Raw genomic sequence first — 23,063 nt, forward strand, 5'->3', positions numbered from 1 at the left:
GTCATCTGCACAGGACCAGTCTACAGCTTCGTGTTATTCACTGGGAAAGAAAAAACATGGAAGGGCTGAGCTATTTGTAATAAAGCTATTCAAAGCTGCAGTCAGTTTTGTTTGCCAAAACTTGATGATTTGAAAATTTTGTTTGTGTATTTCTTTCAGTCTATACCAAATATTGTGGAAAGTCATCTGCTCCTTCAAACATGTTTTTGGTCCTCTACTCTGTCTAGGTAGGCAAATCTGCTGTTTAAGTGGTCTTCCACTTTTGTACTCATAATTCACCAGTTTGTCATTACTTTTCAGATACAAGAAAAAAGAAATACTTCCTTTGTTGTTTCATAACTGATTCAACTGGTGTTGCTTGTTGAAGTTTTATTTATTTCAGGTGCAGCTCACCAATATTTCAACTGGCAAAGCTGCCACCAAAGCTCGATGGGAGATTTGCCCAAGTAAAGGATTTGACATGTGTTTTTTTTTCTGTGTCCTTGTGCTGTTACTGTCTTTCATTTGAATTGGAACACAGATAATTACCTTCTAGATTTAAGACAACAACTTTGGTTTTTTATAAATAAAATATTTGTTTTACTATCCAAAGTCTGGAAACACCTTCAAAGAGGTGATTTTGGTATCTTATAATTTTCTGTACACCATAAATGGTTACTTGGAATGTGCTTCTAGTTGTCTGCCCTAAAAGGGGAAAAAAAATACTGACCAAAAGAATTTAAAGTGCTTAAGAGTTTTAACCACAAAGGATACACAGAAAGGCTAGAATGGCACATGGTGCTGAGCCTGTCAGATTCTTAAAATACCAACTATTTGGTGGTCTATAATCCTGTCACTCTTTTCACATATCTTAAAAAAAAAGCTTAACATCTTTGTGAATTGAATTAGAGCTTTCAGGAGAGACATTCGATTTTTCCAGTATCAATGGTATCAAATCAAGGAGGATTTAGAATAAGAGCATAGGGATCTGCCTTCTAAAAAAACCTGCCCAAGCTTCATAAAAAGATTTTTGCAAAACAATCTACTCAGAAATGTTCTCTTCTGTGTCAAGTAATGCACAATGTCTCTTTTCCACTTTGTTTTATTGAGGCATTTTCTTTGCAAGCTTTATCTTTTAACATCCATGTGCTCCTTTTTATACCTACACGTGTGCATTAATTCTCTATTTGTGACTTCATTCCATTGAAATTTTTATGATGTCATAGAAGATCAGATCCAGAGAAAACCTAAGAACTAGCAGAAGTTAGTGCTCAGGGTTTCAGAGGATTAAGCCCACTGAAAAGAATTAGTCATGTCGAGATATGGTTTTCTAGCAAAAGCCAATGAGCTTTAAGTGCAAAGTGTTAAAAAATAAATATATGAAACATAAGCAGAATGTTTCAAAATAAAATATTTTCCAACATTTTCTGTGAAGGGTCAGCTATACAATAAAAAAAAACCAACAAAAAAAACAAAACCAAGGAAAAAGCAAACCACTAAACCCAAAAAACAACTCTTGTTTTCCAAAAACCCCAAAATCAGATCTTGTTTTAAACTCTGAGAAGTATTTTCAACCAGAAATTATGCATATAATCTACAGCGTCAGAAACCTAAAGACACTGCAGAATGAACTGGAGCTTAATAGCCTGTATTGTAATACTATTACAGTTATTTATCCCAGTACATTTATTCAGGTATGTCTGGTTGTCTTCACCCTTTTTCTTATCTGTGTCTCACAAGCAAAGATATAGAGATGGTCTGAACCAATGAAACAGCAGGTTAGAAAGCCTGATGAATCTTACTCGTTGAGCCACACATGTTTGGTATTGGCATTCGAGGGGTTTGGGGAGGGTTGGAGGGTTTTTTTTTCTTATGGTGAGAAACAAAGTTGACATCAGAGAAGGATCAGTTCATTCAGAACTGCAGTAGGTGGGTTAGTCAGGCAGCCCATAGCTTTTCAGTTCAATACATTTATTCTTTATGCAAACCATTCTTAGTTTCTTTCGCTGCATAAATGGAGACAGAAGTGCTTCTGCTGGCAAAAGACTAGGTGGGAGGAAACTAGCTCTATCATTGTTTTACACTGTTTTCCAGGTGCTTACAGATGTCATTGTCCAGTTCTCAACAATGAGATTGTAGGAAAACAAGTTCTGAGGATAGGTAGCTTGAGAATTTACACTTCATATGCTGAGTTCATTTGAGACTAAAATCAGACCTTCTTATACTGAGCTGTATGTGTACTCATGGAAATTTTCTCCATCTGACAGCAGCAAATTACACAAGAGAATGAAAGTGAGTGTCCATCCATCAAAGAGGAGGAAGGACATCCTTGATTTAGCAAAAGGTGTTGATGTGTAGTCAGAAAGACAAAAACTTAAAAGGTTCCCCTGACCTTCATAACTAAAATGGGGACACCAAACCGCATAAGCTCCTATTACACAAACTATTTGTTCTTTTCATCTTTGTGGATGCTAGCAGACTTGTCCTAGGACAATAGCTGAGATATCTGTGACTTCTCAAGCAGGATGACTACCTTTAGGGCTGTGCCTTTATTGGATGCCCTGTACATCATAAATTCCATACAAAACAACCTGCCTGCACTCTGATGTGATAGCCCTGTGAGTTCTGCTCCCTAACTGGATGGAACGGGTTGTTTTCTTCTCTCTTACACTTTGTCTTCATTTCTAGACCAATAAGCCTTTAGAAAAGGTACAATCTTGTAAGGGTGTTTATAAGCTCTTGTCATGTATCATATATTATACAAAATCTCCTAGCTATTCTTTGATTTTCAGGTTTTCTAAACTTCTCTCTCCCAGATATTTTTTGAATTATTATTTCCTTCAGCTTGCATTCTTCCAGAATGAATATAATTTTGGGTGATATCCAAAGCCCATTGAGGTCAGAAGAATGTCTCCTATTGACTTCAGTGGGCTTTGGATTTGTTCCTTTATTTCCTATATCCAGGAGCCAAATTCTGCACACCTTATTGTTTTAATAGGGATTTTATATAAGCAAGACAAGCAATATCAGCTTCCATAGTCTGATATTTTCAGGCTCCTTTGTACTGTATTTAATTCTCTTCACTACCTCTCTTAATTATACAACATAATTTAGAAACATAAGGGCTGTTTATCTGTCACCATGGATAGCTATTGGAAATCTTAAGTAAAACTGAGTGAACTCTTGTGTGTGCTACCATCTCTTTCCAAATTTGATATATGTTCTTCCATTACCTTTTGTTTCAGTCTTTTAATTACTTTGCAGTTCATAAGGTTTTGTCAGTGTTTGGGAAAATGTGAATCATTTGTGGGTAAAGTTTTGAAAGGCACTGTAATCAGATATAAAGTCCAGTTGTAGATTATATTCTATCTATAATAACTTCTGCCCAGATTCAGGAAAGCACTTTAACATGTGCTTAAATCTATCCTTGTTAAGAAATGAAAATAGATTTTAACCTGGGCTGCCCAGGGAGGTGGTGGAGTCACCATCCCTGGAGGTGTTCAAGAAATGACTGGATGAGGCACTTAGTGCCATGATCTAGTTGATTGGATAGGGCTTGGTGATAGGTTGGACTGGATGGTCTTGGAGGTTTCTTCCAACTTGGTTGATTCTATGTAATTGTTAAGTGTGATTTCAGTCTCAAATTTAAGCAAAACTTAATGTTCATTCCTGAATAAAGAGAATGGGAGGTCTTTTCAAATTGTGTCTTTTGTATATGAGTTCTCTAAGATGAACAATTCCAAACTGTTCTACAAAGTTGATAGCTGTGAAGACTATTCACCACTACAGTACAGTTATCTTTGAAGTGATTTTTAGCAGAGGACCACCAAGATGGTCAAGACATTGAAGGATGTGCTGTAGCAGGAAAAGCTGAGACTTGTTCAGCCTGGAAAATATATTGCTTTTGGAGCACCTTATGGTGTGAGATCACCAAGGGGATGGAATCAAGCATAGGAGGAGAAGAGAATGGACAGAAGTTGAAACAGGGCAAGGTCAGAGTGGATATAAGAATAAGCTTTTATATAGTGAGGATAGACAAGCATTGGGACAGATTTATCAGAGAAGTGTTTTGGTGGTTTTTAAGACCAGACTGCATGAGCAATTTGGTCAGATCTCATAGCTGACCCTGCTGTAAGCCAGAAGAGACTGGACTATATCAAATCCAGATACTTTCCAACCTGAATTATTCTATGATCTTTCTATCCTCTTCATGTTTTCTGTTGCTTATGATTCTAGTATGCTCTTGATCTCTCTCTGGATTTACACATTTTTTCCTAATAACATTTAGTCAATTATTTTTTTCTTATTTTTTGGAAGAAGTGAGGGATACTGGAAAGTGACAGCTAGAATTCCTTAGACATCCACAGGGAAAATACTAATCCATATTTTCCCCTTTGGAGTTTTTTCATTTCTCAGTGCCTTCTCCTCTTGACATATCAATATAATTGTCAGTGGTTCATAAATTAAGTAACTAATTCCTTTATGATCTGGGGATGCATATGTCCTCCTTCTGGTTTGTACTTTTTTTTTCTAGCTGTTTTATTAAGTACTGATATAAATAAATGTACCAGGAAGATTCTGCTGCTCTAGTTGCTCAGGAATCTTCTCCATAGTTTTCTTGGTAAACACTTAATTTTTCTGAATTGTTCCTCTATTCTTTCATTTTCTCTCTTTAACATTCTATCAATTTGAGTAACATTTCACATAATCATAAATCACAGAATGGCTGGGATTGGAAGGAACCTGGTTCACCCCTGCTTCTCAAGAAAGACCACTTAGAACCAGTTGCCCAAAGCCATGTTGATAGAAATGGTCTATTTATGGAGAGTACAGAACCCAGCTGGGCAACCTGTGCCAGTACTCAATCACCCTCACAGTAAAGAAGTGTTTCCTGAGGTTCAAATGGAAATTCCCATGTTTTAGTTTGTGCACATTGCCTCTTGTCCTGTCACTGGGCACTGATGAAAAGAACCTACTTTTCTACACCTTCCCTGAGGATGTCCTCCAGAACCCTCTCTCCTCTAGGTTATATAGCCATCACCTCTCTCCTCGAGTGAAGTGATGTAGTTCCTTGATGAACTCTTGCCAGTAGCTCTATGTGTCACTTGTGCTGGGAAGCCCAGAACTGGATACAGTGCTCCAGAGGTGGCCTTACCAGTATTGAGCAGAAGGAAATGAGCTTATTGCCTGACCTGCTCACAACACACCTCCTAAGGAAGTCCAGAGTAACTTTGTCCATCTTTGTTTACTGCAAAGTAATTGGCTCATTTCCAACTTGATATCCAACGGACCCTGGGGTTCTTTTCCGCAAAGCTACTTTTCAATTACTTCTCTCCCAGCACAGGGTTATTTTAGCACGTTTTGATTTTATACTTAACAGGGAGCCTGCAAAGGTAAAGACCAGCAGCTGAAAAACATCTGAAAAGGCACAGGTAGTTACCTAATGCCTTATATTCGTACACAGAGAGCCTTAGCTGAGCTGTATGCAGATTGAGCAGGTGACACTAACCAGTTTAGATCACAGTTCTGTGGTGTTGCTACCACAGACTTTAAAATTCATATGAGTTCCTCTATTAAAATTGTAGGTGGATTGTGTTCTCTTTGTCTTCCTTCCTTCCTTCCTTCCTTCCTTCCTTCCTTCCTTCCTTCCTTCCTTCCTTCCTTCCTTCCACTCTTTCTTTTGCTCTTTCTTTCCTTCTTTCCCCCCTCTCTCTCTTTCTCTCTCTCCTTCCTTCCTTCCTTCCTTCCTTCCTTCCTTCCTTCCTTCCTTCCTTCCTTCCTTCCTTCCTTCCTTCCTTCCTTCCTTCCTTCCTTCCTTCCTTCCTTCCTTCCTTCCTTCCTTCCTTCCTTCCTTCCTTCCTTCCTTCCTTCCTTCTCCTTCCTTCCTTCTCCTTCCTTCTCCTTCCTTCTCCTTCCTTCTCCTTCCTTCTCCTTCCTTCTCCTTCCTTCTCCTTCCTTCTCCTTCCTTCTCCTTCCTTCTCCTTCCTTCTCCTTCCTTCTCCTTCCTTCTCCTTCCTTCTCCTTCCTTCTCCTTCCTTCTCCTTCCTTCTCCTTCCTTCTCCTTCCTCCTTCTTCCTTCTCCTTCCTTCTCCTTCCTTCTCCTTCCTTCTCCTTCCTTCTCCTTCCTTCTCCTTCCTTCTTCTTCCTCGTTCTCCTTCCTTCTCCTTCCTTCTTCTTCCTTCTCCTTCCTTCTCCTTCCTTCTCCTTCCTTCTCCTTCCTTCTCCTTCCTTCTCCTTCCTTCTCCTTCCTTCTCCTTCCTTCTCCTTCCTTCTCCTTCCTTCTCCTTCCTTCTCCTTCCTTCTCCTTCCTTCCTTCCTTCCTTCCTTCCTTCCTTCCTTCCTTCCTTCCTTCCTTCCTTCCTTCCTTCCTTCCTTCCTTCCTTCCTTCCTTCCTTCCTTCCTTCCTTCCTTCCTTCCTTCCTTTCAGAATAATAACTCAGGAGATGATGCAGTGATGTGTGTGTGACTGGGATATTCTTGTTGCCTTCTCTTCCAGGTTGTTACTGAGGCATTTGAGAGACTATAATGGTGGTGTGGTGACTACTGCTTTTTTTCTTCAGGTGCTTCAATGGATGAGCTAGAAAGTTTGCCATGCTAATGCCTTCTGGAATTAATAACTTAGATGCATTTGTTGTGTTTCATCACATGACAAATATATTTGGAACAATACACTTGATTTTCGTAACTTTCTCAAAGTGGAGCTATTTGTTATGATCAGAGCTTATTTGTGTTGAGGCAGGTCTAAAAATGAGAAATTATGGCATTGGGAAATAACATCTCTTGGTCCCATGGCATTCTGTCTGTGTGGACATAAAATGTACCTGGAATTTGACAGGACTAGATCACCACACCCATCAGAAGTGGTGCCCTTGGTGTGGATGTATGTGTGGGCATGCTGGAGCTGTGTTATTCAAATACTTCAATGTGTTACAGCCTGCAGAGCACACTGAGCAATCACTCCTGCAGTCCTGTCTTTCTTCATCTTCCAATATAACATTTTGCTAAGAAATGCTCATAGATAATTCTCGTGATGTTGTCAACTCATGGACAAACAGATGGGGCCAGAGAATGAATATTTTTCTTCCTCTTTAAAAAAAAAAAAAGAGACTTTGTAAAAGAAAGTCATCCTGAGCGAGAACAGAAAGACAAGTTGCTGACCATCTTCAGGAAAAAAAACCCTATTCAAATCAATGCTACTTTGGGTCATTTGAGTTACATTGTTTGGCTAAAATGAATATATTTGGTTTAACTGCTTGTGAAATTTAAAATATGAAATCTTGTAACGTGAAAATGTGAACCTTTCTTTTCCAGAAATGTCTCATTGAGCTGTGCTTGAATTTTAGAAGTGTTTTCCACTTCGTAAAGAAAAGCCAGAATCAAATTTAATTTCTTTTAGTAAGAGGTTTAGTGTAAATGACAGTTTTCTAGTGGACAGTTGCTCCACAGATTTTTAGCACTCTGTGCAAATAATTTAACTGAGGCACCTCAGTTTTCTTCCTATGTGAAAAGAGAATTATACATTTTACTGAGCTCACAGGGTGTTAGGATAATTAATTCATATTTATTAAGCACTGTAAAAGACACAGAAAGTCAGTGCCCCGATGGAATGATAAAATGCTGTAGTAGATAGTCTCAATACCACCAACTTTCAACAAAACCAGAAGGCACTATCAGAAATTCTCTGAATCACTGATATGAATTAATGAAAATAAATAGTTTTATTTCTTGTAAATCTCCATAGAATCTGTTGTTCAGAGTCACATCAGGCTGCCAATATGTGCAAAAATGTGTGCACATCTTTTTTTCCCAACTTAGCAATGGCATTTTATTTGATCTGTCACTTCACCAGCTAGTCATTTGGAACTGTGAGATGCTTCTAGATTTTGTCTCAAACAACTTTAGTTTTGACTATCCTGAGTAATTTCATATCACCAGCAGAGTGTATAAAGTTTCTATTTACTCTGTATTTGAGATTACTCATGTCTATGCTGAACAGTAAGCTCTCCAGCAGAGACCTTGTAGTGCTTTGCAAGTAACCTTTCTCCCTTCTGACAGTTGACCCTTCTTTCCTAACTTGGACAAAGCAAATAATGCATGCCAGGACCATTCCTCTTGTACTATGGTAGCTTCACTCTTTTAAAGGCCTGGGATTTTTCCCAAAGCTGTATGGAAATTCAAGTCATATGCACCCAGGTGTAGAATTGTAACACCACAATTACCGGGTTATCTTATCCACACGTTCCTTTAGACAAGCCTAACACTTTAGACAAGCCTAACACATTTTTGAGACACGACTTCCATCTGCAAATCTGCTTCAGCTTTTCCCCAGGTAAAATCTCTGTTACAGATGTAACTCCCATTATATTGTTGTGCTAGGGTAAACTATGCAGTCTTTGTCTTCTGGATTGTTGGGATGCTTACCTTTTCATTACCCCAAGGTTTTTTTTTCCCCATAAATTATATTGAGGGAGATATATTATAGAAAAATAAAGCAAGAGTGATCAAAATAACTTATTTTTGTGACTAAGTAATTAGTTCTGGGGAGTTTATTGAAGAATGCTTATAAAGAAAATGAAATCCTGGAAGTGTCTTTTGTACAAGAAAAATCAAACTAAAAAAATCTTCCAAGGTGATTCAGTTCCTGAACTAATTGCTTACCAATCTGTAACATATAAAATACTATTTTCTTTATGAGCTTTCTGGTATTGCTTTCTGTGCTTTGATTTTTAGATAGATACGTAGGCAAGTTTTATAGAAAGTGGATTAATCTAAGCTTTGGTTTTCATTCAGCTATGTCTGGCATATACAAATCTGAGATCTGTAAGAGTCTGTTTCAGAGACATGCACGTTCACATCAATATCATGTTTCTAAATTTCACAACAGTCTTGATATTCAGAGCTTCATACTTGGCATGTGCTAGGTTTCCCTATTGTGTCAATTGGCTTTTCTTTCTGTAAATCACTGAGAAGAAAGTGTGTTTCAATTCAAATGAAAGTTGCCTGCGCTGTTGACGTTTTCCCTTGTTGAAAATGTAGCAACTCAATTCTGACTTTCAGCTTGCCTCAAACTTACAGAAATGGTACAACTACTGCCTGTTTCTAATTAGCCCTGGAAAGCCAGTAAGAGGCAGTACGAAGGGCACTCAGGGGAATGATTCAGACTAAGCTGGAAGTTTCAGCTACTGATCTTTGACGACTTTCCTTTTGCTAAGCCTGACGTGTGCTGCCCAGGCCAGAAGTTGTTTGTGGTGTCCATTGCATCCTGTTCTGTCCAGGGCACAAAACTGCAGTGAAGGGAGTTCAGAGAAGATTCAGGTCTTTCACTTAGAAGTAATACAAAATAATGAAACAGAAGGTGCTTAAATATGTGCTCTTTTGCTGAAAAGTTAAAATCCTTTTGCTAAGCCTGACGTGTGCTGCCCAGGCCAGAGGTTGTCTGTGGTGTCCGTTGCATCCTGTTCTGTCCAGGGCACAAAACTGCAGTGAAGGGAGTTCAGAGAAGATTCAGGTCTTTCACTTAGAAGTAATACAAAATAATGAAACAGAAGGTGCTTAAATATGTGCTCTTTTGCTGAAAAATTAAAATCCTTTTGCTAAGCCTGACGTGTGCTGCCCAGGCCAGAGGTTGTTTGTGGTGTCCGTTGCATCCTGTTCTGTCCAAGGCACAAAACTGCAGTGAAGGGAGTTCAGAGAAGATTCAGGTCTTTCTCTTAGAAGTAATACAAAATAATGAAACAGAAGGTGCTTAAATATGTGCTCTTTTGCTGAAAAATTAAAATCTTTACAGCTGATCCATGACACCAGCAGTTAGCAAAGTTCTCAGCCCATCACTGCTACAGTCTTAGGACAAACGTTCAAAATGTGATGCTTCTGTTTTAAATATGCTTCTGAATCTATGATGATGACAAATTTATACATAGGTTGATGTTTATTTGGGTTGTGTCTCACAGCTATTCAGGGAAATATGTGGATATCCATCACTGAGGTGTAACTTTACTGATACTAGGGAGATCAAATACGGATTGAAAAGCTTAACATTAGGAAACTGTGCTAATATTTTGGTCCTATTTCCAAGAAAAATGATAATTTTCTTTTTGATCTTAAAAAACCCACAGTGAGTAAAGCAATTTCTAAATACCTTGGCCTGGTAGAGCATCTTCCAAGAACTTAGGATTGGCTCAATCAAGTTAAAAAAATGCTTAAATCTCTTAAAGATGCATAGACTAGGATCAAAATCCTACTAAAAGGAGTGATAATTTTGCTGCTTTTCCACATTTCTGAAAATGAGGCAGTGAGGGAGAAAAGCCCTCTACGAGCTGGCTATAAAATGAGCAGTTTCAGTGTGCATGTGCTTTATGCTATGTAAATAAACATAAATATATATACCTCTGTGTGTAAAATCATAGAATCATAGAATGGTTTAGGTTGGAAGGGACCTCGAGGGTCATCCAGCTCCAACCCCCTGCCACAGGCAGGGACACTTCCCACTAAAACAGGTTGCTCAAGGCCTCATCCGACCTGGCCTTGCACACCTCCAGGGGGGGAGAAGCCACAACCTCCCTGGGCAGCCTGTGCCAGTGTCTCACCACTCTCACAGGAAAGAACTTCCCAACATCTAGTTTGAATCTCCCTTCTGCCAGTTTAAACCCATTACTCCTTGTCCTGCCATTACAAGACCTTGTCAATAGTCCCTCCCCAGCCTTCCTGCAGGCCCCCTTCAGGTACTGGAAGGCCTCTATAAGCTCTCCTCAAGGCCTTCTCTTCTCCAGGCTGAAGAGCCACAGCTCTTGTAGCCTTTCCTCATAGCAGAGGTGCTCCAGCCCTCTGAGCATCTTTGTGGCCCTCCTCTGGACTGAACTGCACACAGTACTCCAGGTGGGGTCTGGCAAGAGCAAAGGGGGAGAATCCCCTCCCTTGCCCTGCTGGCCACACTTCTCTTGCTGCAGCCCAGCACACAGCTGCTGTCTGGGCTGCACTCGCACACTGCTGGCTCATGTTGAGCTTTTCATCAACCCAGACCCCCAGGTCCTTTTCCTCAGGGTTGCTCTCAGCCATTAATCACCCAGCCTGTACCTGTGCTTGGGATTGCACCGACCCAGGTGCAGGACCATACCCTTGGCCTTGTTGAATGTCATGAGGGCCCACCTCTCCAGCCTGTCCAGGTCCCTCTGGATGGCATCCCTGCACTCTAGCAAGTCTACTGTGCCACACAGCTTGGTGTCATCTGCAAACTTGCTGAGAGTACACTCGATCCCTCTGCCCATGTCACTGAGGAAGACGTTAAACAGCACTGGTGCCAGCACTGACCCCTGAGAGGCACCACTTGTCACTGGTCTCCGGGTGGACACTGTGCTGTTGATCACCACTCTCTGCATCCGATCATCCAGCCAGTTCCTCAGCCAGCAGTGCTCCTCCCATCAGCTCTCTGTTTTTCCAGTTTGGTGAGCAGGATGTCATAGAATCATAGAATCAGTCAGGGTTGGAAGGGACCAAAAGGGTCATCTAGTTCCAACTCCTCTGCCACGGACAAGGACACCCTACCCTAGATCAGGCTGGTCAGAGCCTCATCCAGACTGGCCTTAAACACCTCCAGGGATGGGGCCTCAACCACCTCCCCGGGCAGCCCATTCCAGGCTCTCAGCACTCCTAGTGAAGAACTTCATCCTTGCATCCAGTCTGAATCGCCCCACTTCCAGCTTTGCTCCATTCTCCCTTCTCCTGTCACTACCTGATAGCCTCAAAAGTCCCTCCCCAGCTTTTTTGTAGGCCACCTTCAGATACTCGAAGGCCACAAGAAGGTTGCCTGGGAGCCTCCTCTTCTCCAGACACAACAGCCCCAACCCTTTCAGTCTGTCCTCACAGGAGAGGTGCTCCAGCCCTCAGATCAACCTGGTGGCCCTTCTCTGGACACGCTCCAGCACATCCACATACCTCTTGTAATGGGGACTCCAGAACTGGATGCAGTACTCCAGGTGGGGTCTCAGCAGAGCAGAGTAGAGGGGGAGAATCACCTCCCTGGCCTTGCTGGCCACACTTCTCTGACACAGCCCCGGATCTGGTTTGCCCTCTGGGCTGCAAGTGCACACTGCTGGCTCTTGCTGAGCTTCTCGTTCACCAGCACCTCCAAGTCCCTCTCCTCAGGGCTGCTCTCCAGCCACTCACTGCCCAGCCTCTATGTGTGCTTGGGATTGCCTCGACCCAGAGGCAGGACCTTGCATTTGGTCTTGTTGTACCTCATGAGGCTGGGTTGTGCCCACCTCTCCAGCCTGTCCAGGCCTATCTGGATGGCATCTCTTCCCTCCAGCGTGTCTGCTGCACCACACAGCTTGGTGTCATCAGCAAACTTGCTGAGGGTGCACTCAATGCCTCTGTCCATGTCACTGACAAAGATGTTGAACAAGTCTGATCCCTGAGGGACTCCACTTGTCACTGGCCTCCACTGGGGCATGGACCCATTGACAGACACTCTTTGGGTGCAGCCATCAAGCCAGTTCTTTATCCATCTAGTGGTCCACCCATCAAACCTATGTTTCACCAGTTAGAGACCAGGATGTGGTGTGGGATAGTGTCAAAGGCCTTGCTCAGGTCCAGCCATGTGGGACAGAGCCAAATGTCTTACTCAGGTCCAGATAGATGATGTCAGTTGCCCTTCCCTTGTCCACTGTTGCTGTGACTTCATCATAAAAAGCCACTAAATTTGTCATGCATGATTTGCCTTTGGTGAAGCCATTGCTCATTACCACCAATCACCTCTGCTTTTTTCTCCATTTGCCTTAGTGGAGCCTTCAGGAGGATCTGCTCCATGATCCCTCATCTACCTTTGATTCTCAAGGAGTCTTGATTGCTCTTAGTTTCCTGGTTTGCTGCATTAATGCTACTATTTAATATGTATCCTTTTCTATTTCGCTTAACACTGTTCTCACCTTTTCTTAAGCAATCACACCCATCCTACCTCCATTTCTCAATGATGTGTTTATTTTCACAGTTCTCTCAACCATCTCTTGCACAGGCAAGCTCACTGACCATTTTTCAGTAACTTTTGAGACCTAAGAATGTACTTTCTTCATATGATCAGGTGGTAATTGGAAATCTAGGTCTCTTCACCCTCTTATTTCCTGACAGCTTTTTCTAAAGACTATCATGGGGCAGCTAGTCATCCTTGGATGCTTTATGCAAGAAGCTGATCCCAAAAGCAGCTCAGATAACTGTTGCCTTCATGGATCTACTTTATTGAACACCCATTGTCCAGTGTTATGTGCTTGCCTTGAGGTATATTTATTCAGTGTGTCACATGAGCATCTGCAGGGCAGATAACAGCAATTTGCAGAACTTTTGTCCTAAGCTGCAAATAACTCCTTTGTAATGCAAGCTGCCTCATCCCCCATGCACAGGAAAAGGGAGAAAGCATTAAAACATGCCATGAAAATTGACTGATATTTTACCATAGCTTAGTAATATTTATCTTCTTATTAAAATGGACAGGTCTTCAAATTGTTGAAGAAAGATTTATATTTTTATTATCAGGGACAGTATTTGAATCTATAACTCCTACACACAGCCAGCTCCTCTGTTAACAGCCTTTTTTTTTTTTTTGGAAATCACTGCATGGAGCAGGCAGGAATTCTCCCTTTCCTATGTTCACTGTTGCACCAGTGAATTCTGCACTGCCTCTGACATACGAGACACATGGCATTGCGAGTATCCAGATATGGCAAACTGTGGCTCAGCTCTGGACTTTGTTCTTTTTATGGTATAGCATATACTTTCATTTATTAAGCTATAAACCCTAATAAAACTCTTACATAAAGAAAGCTCACAAATGGTTATAGGCTTACTGTCCCTCCATCCTTTTTACAGGAAGAAAAATGACTAAAACTTGAAGTCAGACTCTGGCATGCTTGAATACCATATGCCTGCACTATTGAGAGGCTGGAGCAGAGTATCTGGAGAAAGATGAGAGAGTGTGGGTGGCAATAGAAAAAACAACCACGACTGTAAGTTAGCAAGATAATAATCTTACTTTCTTCTGTGGGTCTCAAGAGTGATTAAAAAAACATTGGTGTTTTAAAAATATTGCTGAAGACTACAGTGTGACTCATAATGCTTCAGAGAATGGAATTCTTGGAAGTTTCACTGTAATGCCAGATTTTAGAATGGAGGGCAGCAGAGCTGCAGAGAAGTAACATGAGGCTATGTTGACGGAGAAAGAATATCTCTGAGGAAATGCAGGCGAGAAAGAAAGAAAGGAAAGAGAAGAAGCCTGGGGAGAGATGACAAGACTATTATTTATACTGAGGATGGTTGCTTGCACTGATGGAAATATTTCACTGCTTTTTGGGATTTTATTGGGCAGCATGCCTGTCTACACTGTGCTTGATCATATATGTAACAAGGCAAGATATGTAAATATGTTGATCAGACACTGAAAGTAGTTACATGCAACTCTCAAAGTCCATCCTAAAGCCAGTCCAAAACTTTTGAAAGACACTTTTTTTCTTTTTGGATGTGAGTAAACTTCTGGTAATATCAGCCTCATAGTCATGAGGCTATGTTTTATTGGCTAAAAGTAAATTTTCATTGGGAAGATTTCTCAAGTCAGAATAGACTTTCCCTACAGAATAAAATAAAGAAGAATGACAATTATCTGGATTTAAATAGTGGCTTCACAGTTATGGCATGCAGCTGATATTTTGCTTGGTAGGGCAACATATCTATGTTACATCTGAAATAGGTTCCTTTGCTAGGAAAGCAAGCAGCCTTTCTCTCACCACCCCCCACCTATTCCCCTAAAGTTCCAAGGAAATTTTTTTTTTTTTTTAAATTATTCACAGGCTATGACATTGTCATAGAAATGGCCAGTAGGACAAGGGAGGGTATTCTGCCCCTGTTCTCAACACTGGTCAGGCCACACCTTGAGTGCTGTGTCCAGTTCTGGGCCCCTCAATTCAAGAGAGATGTTGAGGTGCTGGAACGTGTCCAGAGAAGGGTGAGGAAGCTGGTGAGGGGCCTGGAGCACAAACCCTGTGAGGAGAGGCTGAGGGAGCTGGGGTTGTTTAGCCTAGAAAAGAGGAGGCTCAGGAGTGACCTCATTGCTGTCTACAACTACCTGAAGGGACATTGTATCCAGGTGGGGGGTGGCCTCTTCTCCCAGACAACCAGCAATAGAACAAGGGGACACAGTCTCAAATTGTGCCAGGGTAGGTATAGACTGGATGTTAGGAGGAAGTTCTTCCCAGAGAGAGTGATTGGCATTGGAATGGGCTGCCCAGGGAGGTGGTGGAGGTACCATCCCTGGAGGTGTTCAAAAAAAGACTGGCTGAGGCACTTAGTGCCATGGTCTAGTTGACTGGCTAGGGCTGGGTGCTAGTTTGGACTGGATGATCTTGGAGGTCACTTCCAACTTGGTTGATTCTATGATTCTATGGAAAAACCTGATTCACATCCATCAATATGGACTCTGCTTGTAGCAGATCCTCTTCCTTTGAGTGAGTGCCCTGTCTGGTGGCTGAGGTAAGATTGAATTCTCACATTTACTTATAGGGAAAGTGATAGTGTTTATGCTGGAAGCCTAAATACTGAAGTCTAGACATTTTGTTTGGTTGTTTTTTAAAGACCATTCTTACATTCTACTGTCTCCTATAAGCTGTATGTATACTGGATGAGGCACTTAGTGTCATGGTCTAGTTGATTGGATAGGGCAGGGTGATAGGTTGGACTGGATGAACTTGGAGGTCTCTTCCAACCTGGTTGATTCTATGATTCTATGATTCTATTGGAATGGGCTGCCCAGAGAGATGGTGAAGTTGCCATGCCTGGAGGTGTTCAAGAAAAGACTGGATGAGGCACTTAGTGCCATGGTCTAGTTGATTGGACAGGACTGGGTGCTAGGTTGGACTGGATGATCTTGGAGGTTTCTTCCAACCTGGTTGATTCTCTGATTCTATGATAATATATTGACTGAGAGCACTGAAAATCTATTGATGTCTTAAAGGTAAATAATGCTTCTGTCTGGATAGAAACTTTGTATATGTTTAAAACTTTTATTGATTATTTATCTGAAAATTTACATCTGAGAAATGTCATGGCTTCATATTTGTTACTCCCTCTCTGAAAAAAAAAAGGAAACCATATATCCAGCAGGGGAGCAAATATAACACCATTCATATAGTGATGGTCATATTTCAAAGTTAAATATATACCCTAGGTGAACAATTGTTCACATAATTTGATCAATGAAGTGTGTGGACAAAGAATAGATTAACAGATCATAATGAGTTTGCAAACAATTCATGAAAGGTAAGAAACACTACAGATCAGGGAATTTGAACAACGTGTCTTTGATTTCACTTGTATGACAGTGAAATCTTATATTTCTTTCACTTAGGTTTTTGAGTTGGGCAAAACAGAAAACGAAACTTTTCATTTCTTGTTTTAGGTATTTTTTTCTGGAAAATGAAATCTATTTGTATTTATAACTGACACATTTTAAATTAAAAAAGGAGATCTATGGAAATACGAACATAGATTTTTAATGAGCCTTTAATTTTAAAGTTTTTAATGTTTTAATGAATTCTTGTCAGAATAATTATGTTATTTTCAGGTGGATGACACATGAATTTTAGATAGATTGAACTGGCAGTTTGGGTATTGCATCAAAAATTTGTCAAGCTTTCCTGAGCTTACCATCTACCAATTCCCTTGTTTCCCAAAGCAGTGAACTGAGAAGTGCTTATACATCATAGGATTAATGCAATTGATTTGCTCTCATATTGCCTGTCATCCTTTTGCAATAAGGGAACAGAGCCAGTCTGTTACCATCTCAAAGTCAAAAGTAAAATCTACAGTGCATGATGGCAGTAGGCCCTCAAACAGGATCTTGGACAGAGTGAAAAGATAAACAAACAAAAAAAGAGAGTAAACAACAGCAAAACAATCTGCATCTTTTGTAGGAGAGAAGTCAAAGCTGAGAAACACTTTCTAATATGCCCATTAATGGCTGTACAACTTATCCAGTCACTCAGAAGCTAATACTGCACTTTTCTGTTCTGTGCATAAAAAATGTCATGCCAAATGACTCTGAGTGGTATCCTTAATGATGAATTTACAACCATCAGTAAGGAGCCTTCTTCGATTGTCTGCATTAAAGCAGTAGATGATTATAAACCCATCCAGTGCTGCTTTTCCTTAGGCTTATTAAAAAGATCAATGTACAAGGCAATTGTACCCTTGGGTGTCTTACGACTTGCTCAGAAGTATGGCTTAAGTGTTGATTTCTTTTCCAAACCCCCCAAAAATTCCACTTTACAATGATGACATATCCATAGTCTAAAAACAAGTGACATGAGAATTACAGTGAAGGCTCTGATTGCTCACCTGGTATTAAAAATAGTACCAGGCTTCACAGACAGTATTTAGCTGGGCAGATCTGTCATCTGTCAGTGCTGTGCATGGGAAATAGACAACCAGCTCTCTCTTCATTATCTCATGATTTGGGCCTTATCTCATATACTTGTAATGCAGTGCTGAGGTCTCTTTCAGACACCTTATATGCTTGATGGCTCCTCCTCCATCCTATGGGCCATGAAACACTGTCTTACTGCATAAGGCAAGAGAAGCTTGACAGATCCAGAAATGAATTGTGAATCAATGGGCACATTCAATTAGCAAAAAGTCTGATCTTTCTTTTCGTCAATCCCCTTTCTAAAGATTAGATTTATTAACAGAAGAAAAGATTCCAAAGCCAGTTCATAGTAACATAGCATATATGATAAAAGGCAAAAATATTTGCAGCTTACAGCAGCATCTACAGGAAGCATCAATACGCATCTGTCTGGATAGCATCCTGTCCAAATTTCAAAAACACATTGCTGTAATATGTTTTGGTTCTACTGGCACTATTCACTATTGAGTTTCTCCAAACTGCTATTTGTGCTCATGAAAATCCAGCTGAAAACTTTAAAGTTCAGTCAGTAAAGAAACCAAAATGCAAGATCACACATATTTCTTCCTTGATCTGCTCTTTCCGCACCCCCCCCCCTCCCCCCACCCCCCCAATTCTGTTCCTCCCAATAGAGAAATTCTGGAAGTTATTTAAACTGAGCAAATCAAGACATCTTTCTGGGAATGAGAGACATCTTGCATGTCAGTTCTGGCCCATAGGTCCAACTATTACAATTTTTTTTCTTGGCTTTGCTTACTAAACCTTTTCTCTAGTCAGGTAGATAAACTTTTGACTTAGTTTGATGGCGTGGTAGTTTGATCTGCATGAACATCAAAAAACCCTAGAGCTCAGCAGAGTTATTCCACTGACATGCCTTCTAGTGTTAAAAATTAAAAGAAAAAAAAAAAAGATAATATGAAATAGAGGAAACAAGATGACTGAGTTCTGCATCACGTTTTCTATTTCCCCAGAACCATTCATTGACATTCAAGCAAGGGATGTGTTCCACTTAGAGTGAGAAGAAGCAGAAATTAGCTTGGTAATTTGCTTAGATTTATGTATAATTATCACATTTCAAAATACATATTTCATTCTATAAAATGCACAAGTCCCTATCTTTCCCTTTCTAATGTCCCTAAACCAGTCTGGACTAATTCTGGTCTCTGTACTTGTACCCATGTGACCATGTGTTAGTAGTGCAGTTTGGTCCCTGTGTTCATGTACTGCAGTTTGGTCTCTATGTTCATGTACTGCAAATCCAGTTGACAGCCACCTTGTGCCCTATTCTCCCCTGATGATCCTTCATTATAAATGCTAAGTGGTCAAATGGCTAAAAGTTTTTTTTCTTGCATTGAATTGTACAACTGCCTGAATTCATTCAACCGTCTCATAGTTTTTGTAAGGATCACCTCCCTTATAGCAATTTTTAAAAGACAGCTTGCACTTTTAAGTTTTATTTATCACTTAATAAAACACCATCTTCATAAACATATATTTTAAAAAACTATGCTTATGTAGATTTTTTTAAATTAAAAAAAATATTTCCTCTATGAGTGCTTTGGCACTAACTTTATCATTGTCATAGTTATGGTTATGAACTTCTGTGAGCTTTGAGAAAGCTCTGAATGATGTTTCAACACAGTTTTGGTCAAGTTTGAGGTACTCAAAGTGAGGTTCTCTGCTGTGAGACCTCATTTCAGTTCCATGGTAGGGTGCATCATGTGAAGAATTGTGCCTGATTGCCTGGAGTGATTAAATAAATACACTGAATTTTGGTTACTGTATGGAATGTACATTCTGACTGACTCTTTAAGGCAAGAAAAGCAAGACTCAACAAGGAAACAAGAAATAGGGCTTTAAAATTTGCACATGGAATGTGAAAGTTCAGTCAAATAGACTGCTCAAGCAGTCTATTTCTTTACAGGTTTAAGAGGGTGAGAAAGAAGATGGATAGAAGAGAGAGAAAGCTTGTCCATGGTCCTTCTCCTTATTGCTAGGAGTTTCAGTAAAATTTAGATCTGTTTAACTTTTATTATAGTGGCTATTACTCTGTGATGGATAATCGGATCCTCTTCTGCCAGGGGCCATGTGCAAATTTATCCTTAAATGTCTCCAGTCTGAGCTACAGCTCTTAAATGTTGTCTTTATCAGACATTCAAAGATTTCCTGTGTCAGGGTAATTCTGGGTAGTGAGGAGACAATGTGTAGGAGATTGAGTACCTTGCTCCATCTTGCCATATCCTGAAGGTCCTTTTAAGATGGAGAATATTTATTATTTAAAATTAAATGTAGCCAAATGCTGCCATGAACAAAGTCAAGAGGGAGCTGTTAACTTGAAAAAGGTCAGCCAGGCCTGATCTTTTATGTTTGATGAGCACTGGAAGTCCTTAGACCAGACCACGGGGTCCATACTTCTGTGAGTATAAGCATTACACCGTGAGAAGTCTTCTTACATAAGACCTAGTAGCTGAATTTAACCTTGCCTAGCAATCTATTCTCACACAGGAAGGACTGAGTAGTGTTTACTGTTCTAGCTGTGATGTTTTGAGTTGTTGATAGTCAGTGCATTTACCACTCCCAAAATCTCTGGAGAAGCAGGTGGAAGGCCAAGAAGATGAGAAATACATGGAATAATCAATTAAATAGAGGTAATAAAGAAACCTTTATTTCAAGAGGCATTATCAAGAGTTTGTCTGAAAAGAGATTTTTGCAAAGAAGGAAGCAGGTGTCAGATTCCTTTTGGCAGCTGCATACTTTAAAATGCTTACAATTAAAGGCTACCCAATGGAAAAGTCTCCATTTAAAACTCAAGACACCAAGAGGATGTGCCTTAATAACTGGAAAGGAACATATATTGGTGAGGTTTACAATTCTTGGGCTGTAGGGGAGGGTGCAGAATGGTGAGGAAATGTGCTGACATGACTGAGTTCTGGCAGGATTTAGGACACTGGCACCATCAGTAAGGAAGAACTTGAGAGTGATTTTCAAGCTCTGTATTCAAACAGCTGTCTGTCTTCCGCATCAGGCTGTAGAAAAATAGAGGTTTTGAGCCATTAGAAAAGCAAAGGAAGTGCAATAGCCCAGATTTTGATCATAATTACACCCAGGTGGTTCTGAAGTGACTACACCCGTGTCATCAGAGTTGCACCAGTACAAAACTTGTCTGGGAACTGAATCAAGCCCTTTGTTTTCTTGCATTTGTGTACCAAAAGAGCACTCTAACAGCTCTTAGTAAATAATAAATTAATAATGATATGATGATCTGCCTTATGACTGGAAGAAGTACAGAAAAATTAGTGTCAGAGTAAGAACTTGCTTGCAAGATTCTTTGAATGTGTCATTTCTGGATTAGTATTTGATGTATGATGCCTTGTTAGACTGATTTTAATTTTTATTTCATACATCAGAAACACCAATTGTACTCAATATGTGGTGAACAATACCACATTGTGACATACAACTTACAGATCAAATGTGTAGGACCTCAGATCAGTTCTTTGAAAGACACCTTTAAGTCCCCAGCAGGAAGTAGGAATGAAAGCAACTAACGAAAGCAAGTGCTTTTGCTGTCTCCCTGCTGTAAAACAAATAATATTTTAGTAGTTGGGTTTGTTTGTATTTCCCTATTTGTGCCTCAGAATTCACCAGATTGCAGCGTTACATCACATTTTAAATGACTGGAACCATGTCCTGAGATCCCCCTCTGACCACACCACAACTTCCTTCGTTCTTTTCCCTCCTGGCTAGAGGACTGTATGTAATTAAGCTGAGGATATAATTCAATTAAATATTGACAGAACGCGTAGTCACCACTCAGATGTCTCTTTGATAAACCCCTCCGCTGCTCTCCGACTTCCGTTCATCAGGCGCTAAAGGGGTGGAAAGCAGTAAAAACGTGCTTTTGAGATAGGACATTTCTCAATACTCTGTATCAGCCGGACGGGCTCCCGACACCCCTGGCTCTTTAGATGTAAGACATATTGGTCTCGTCTGGGCTAAACAAGTGTCCTTGAGAAAGCCCAGTGGGAAGCAGGCTTAGGATTTAAGCGAAGAATATAATAGAAGCAGATCACTTTGATTTGTGCAAAGTAAAAGTGTGATTATTTTCAGGGGTTCCGAGCATTCACAGCAATTTTTTTTCTGCTGTTGCTGATTAAAGAGAAAGTGATAAATAAGAGCTCTGTGTTCATTTTAAAGGAGGAATGCAGCTTTCGAAAGCTGGCTTATTTAGGAAAAGGAGGGTACGTCCTGACCTCCTGTAGCCTTTGGCCAAAAATCTCCTAGTAGCAGAAAGTAAAGCCGAGGCTGTTTCTGCGATTGTTAAAACTCGAGTGAGACAGTGATCATTTCTGTCCATAGGACCGGAAAATACCCTGAGGGCCGGTCCGGGGAGGGGAATGGGGGCGTGCCTGGGGGTTGCCCGTTATTTCGGATTACAACTAAAGCGTGACTTAAGCGGATAAGAAAAGGAGAGATAACCAAGTGAGAAAGCATGCGAGGGCTTTATTGTAAAGTAAGGAAAACTAAGACGTGTGTGTGTGAGAGGGGGAAAAAGTAATCGCGTAACTAGAGGCTACCCTTGCAGCCCGTGCGACCTCGTCTAACCCGGTGGGGCTTCGGGGGTGAGTGCGGAGCCGCACGGTCTCAGATACCCTCCAGGTGGGTGCTGGTGAGCCGAGCATCAGCTCCGGGCCTTCACACGCCTCGGGGGAGCCGAGCCGAGCGTTGCCGAGCGATCCAGCTCTGCCCGGCGTGGGGCGGGGGCACCCCACCGCTCTTCCCCTGGGGCTACGTGAGAAGGTCCTTCTTGGCGGCCTCCTGAGAAGACCTGCTGAGTGCGTTTGCAGGAGCTCTTCTGCCTTTGCTGTTGACACGTGGGGCTTGGACAGGATCTGCGAGGGCAGGGAATCGGAGGCTCTCGGAGGCGGGGGGCAGTGGGACGGTGAAGGTGTGCTGCCTCGGTAGGCTCCCTCCACCTAGGCTCGGAGAAGAGCAGCACCTTCACCTGATGCCTGGAGCCCGGTGTGGGCGTCTGCTGCCCCTTCTCTCCCCTCTTTCTAGCGATGCCAACATGACTTCTGTTTCTTCCGTGCTCGGAAAAACGTTCAAAGGGAGCGGGGCGTCACCGTCCTCAGGCAAGAGGCAGCCGGGAATGCTGATGATTGGAAGTATGGTATCAGAGAAGACTGCTTGTCCGTCCCGCGTAGGAGGAAGCCGAGACACGGATGGCAACTGGGAGTGGCTCAGGCACTGACACCTTTACGGTGCCTGGCAGGGCGGTGCCCACGCTATGGAGAGCGGAGCGATGCTCCACCACAGCCTGCCCTGGTTGGGATTGCCGCGGAGGTTTCGCCCCGGGACTTCTCTGAGGGCTCTGCTCTTCGCGCCCAACGGGCAGATCGGGGAAGCAAACCCACCTCCGGTGCTCTCCCCGTCGCCCCAGTACCACGGGGGTACCCGAGCCGGGCGGAGCCAGTGCAGCCCTGAGCCCGTCGCCGGGGGCGTGCGCTGATGGGATCGGCTGAGAGTGCTCAGGGCCCGGCACAGCCGGCTGCATGGCTCAGAGGAGTCGGGGAGCCTAGGCGGCCACCTGAGCCACATCTTTTGACGCCTCAAAGTGATCCGATTTCTAGGGGCGCTGCGC

The sequence above is a fragment of the Pogoniulus pusillus genome, chromosome 1 (assembly GCF_015220805.1).
Source record: "Pogoniulus pusillus isolate bPogPus1 chromosome 1, bPogPus1.pri, whole genome shotgun sequence".
Lineage (NCBI taxonomy): Eukaryota > Metazoa > Chordata > Aves > Piciformes > Lybiidae > Pogoniulus > Pogoniulus pusillus.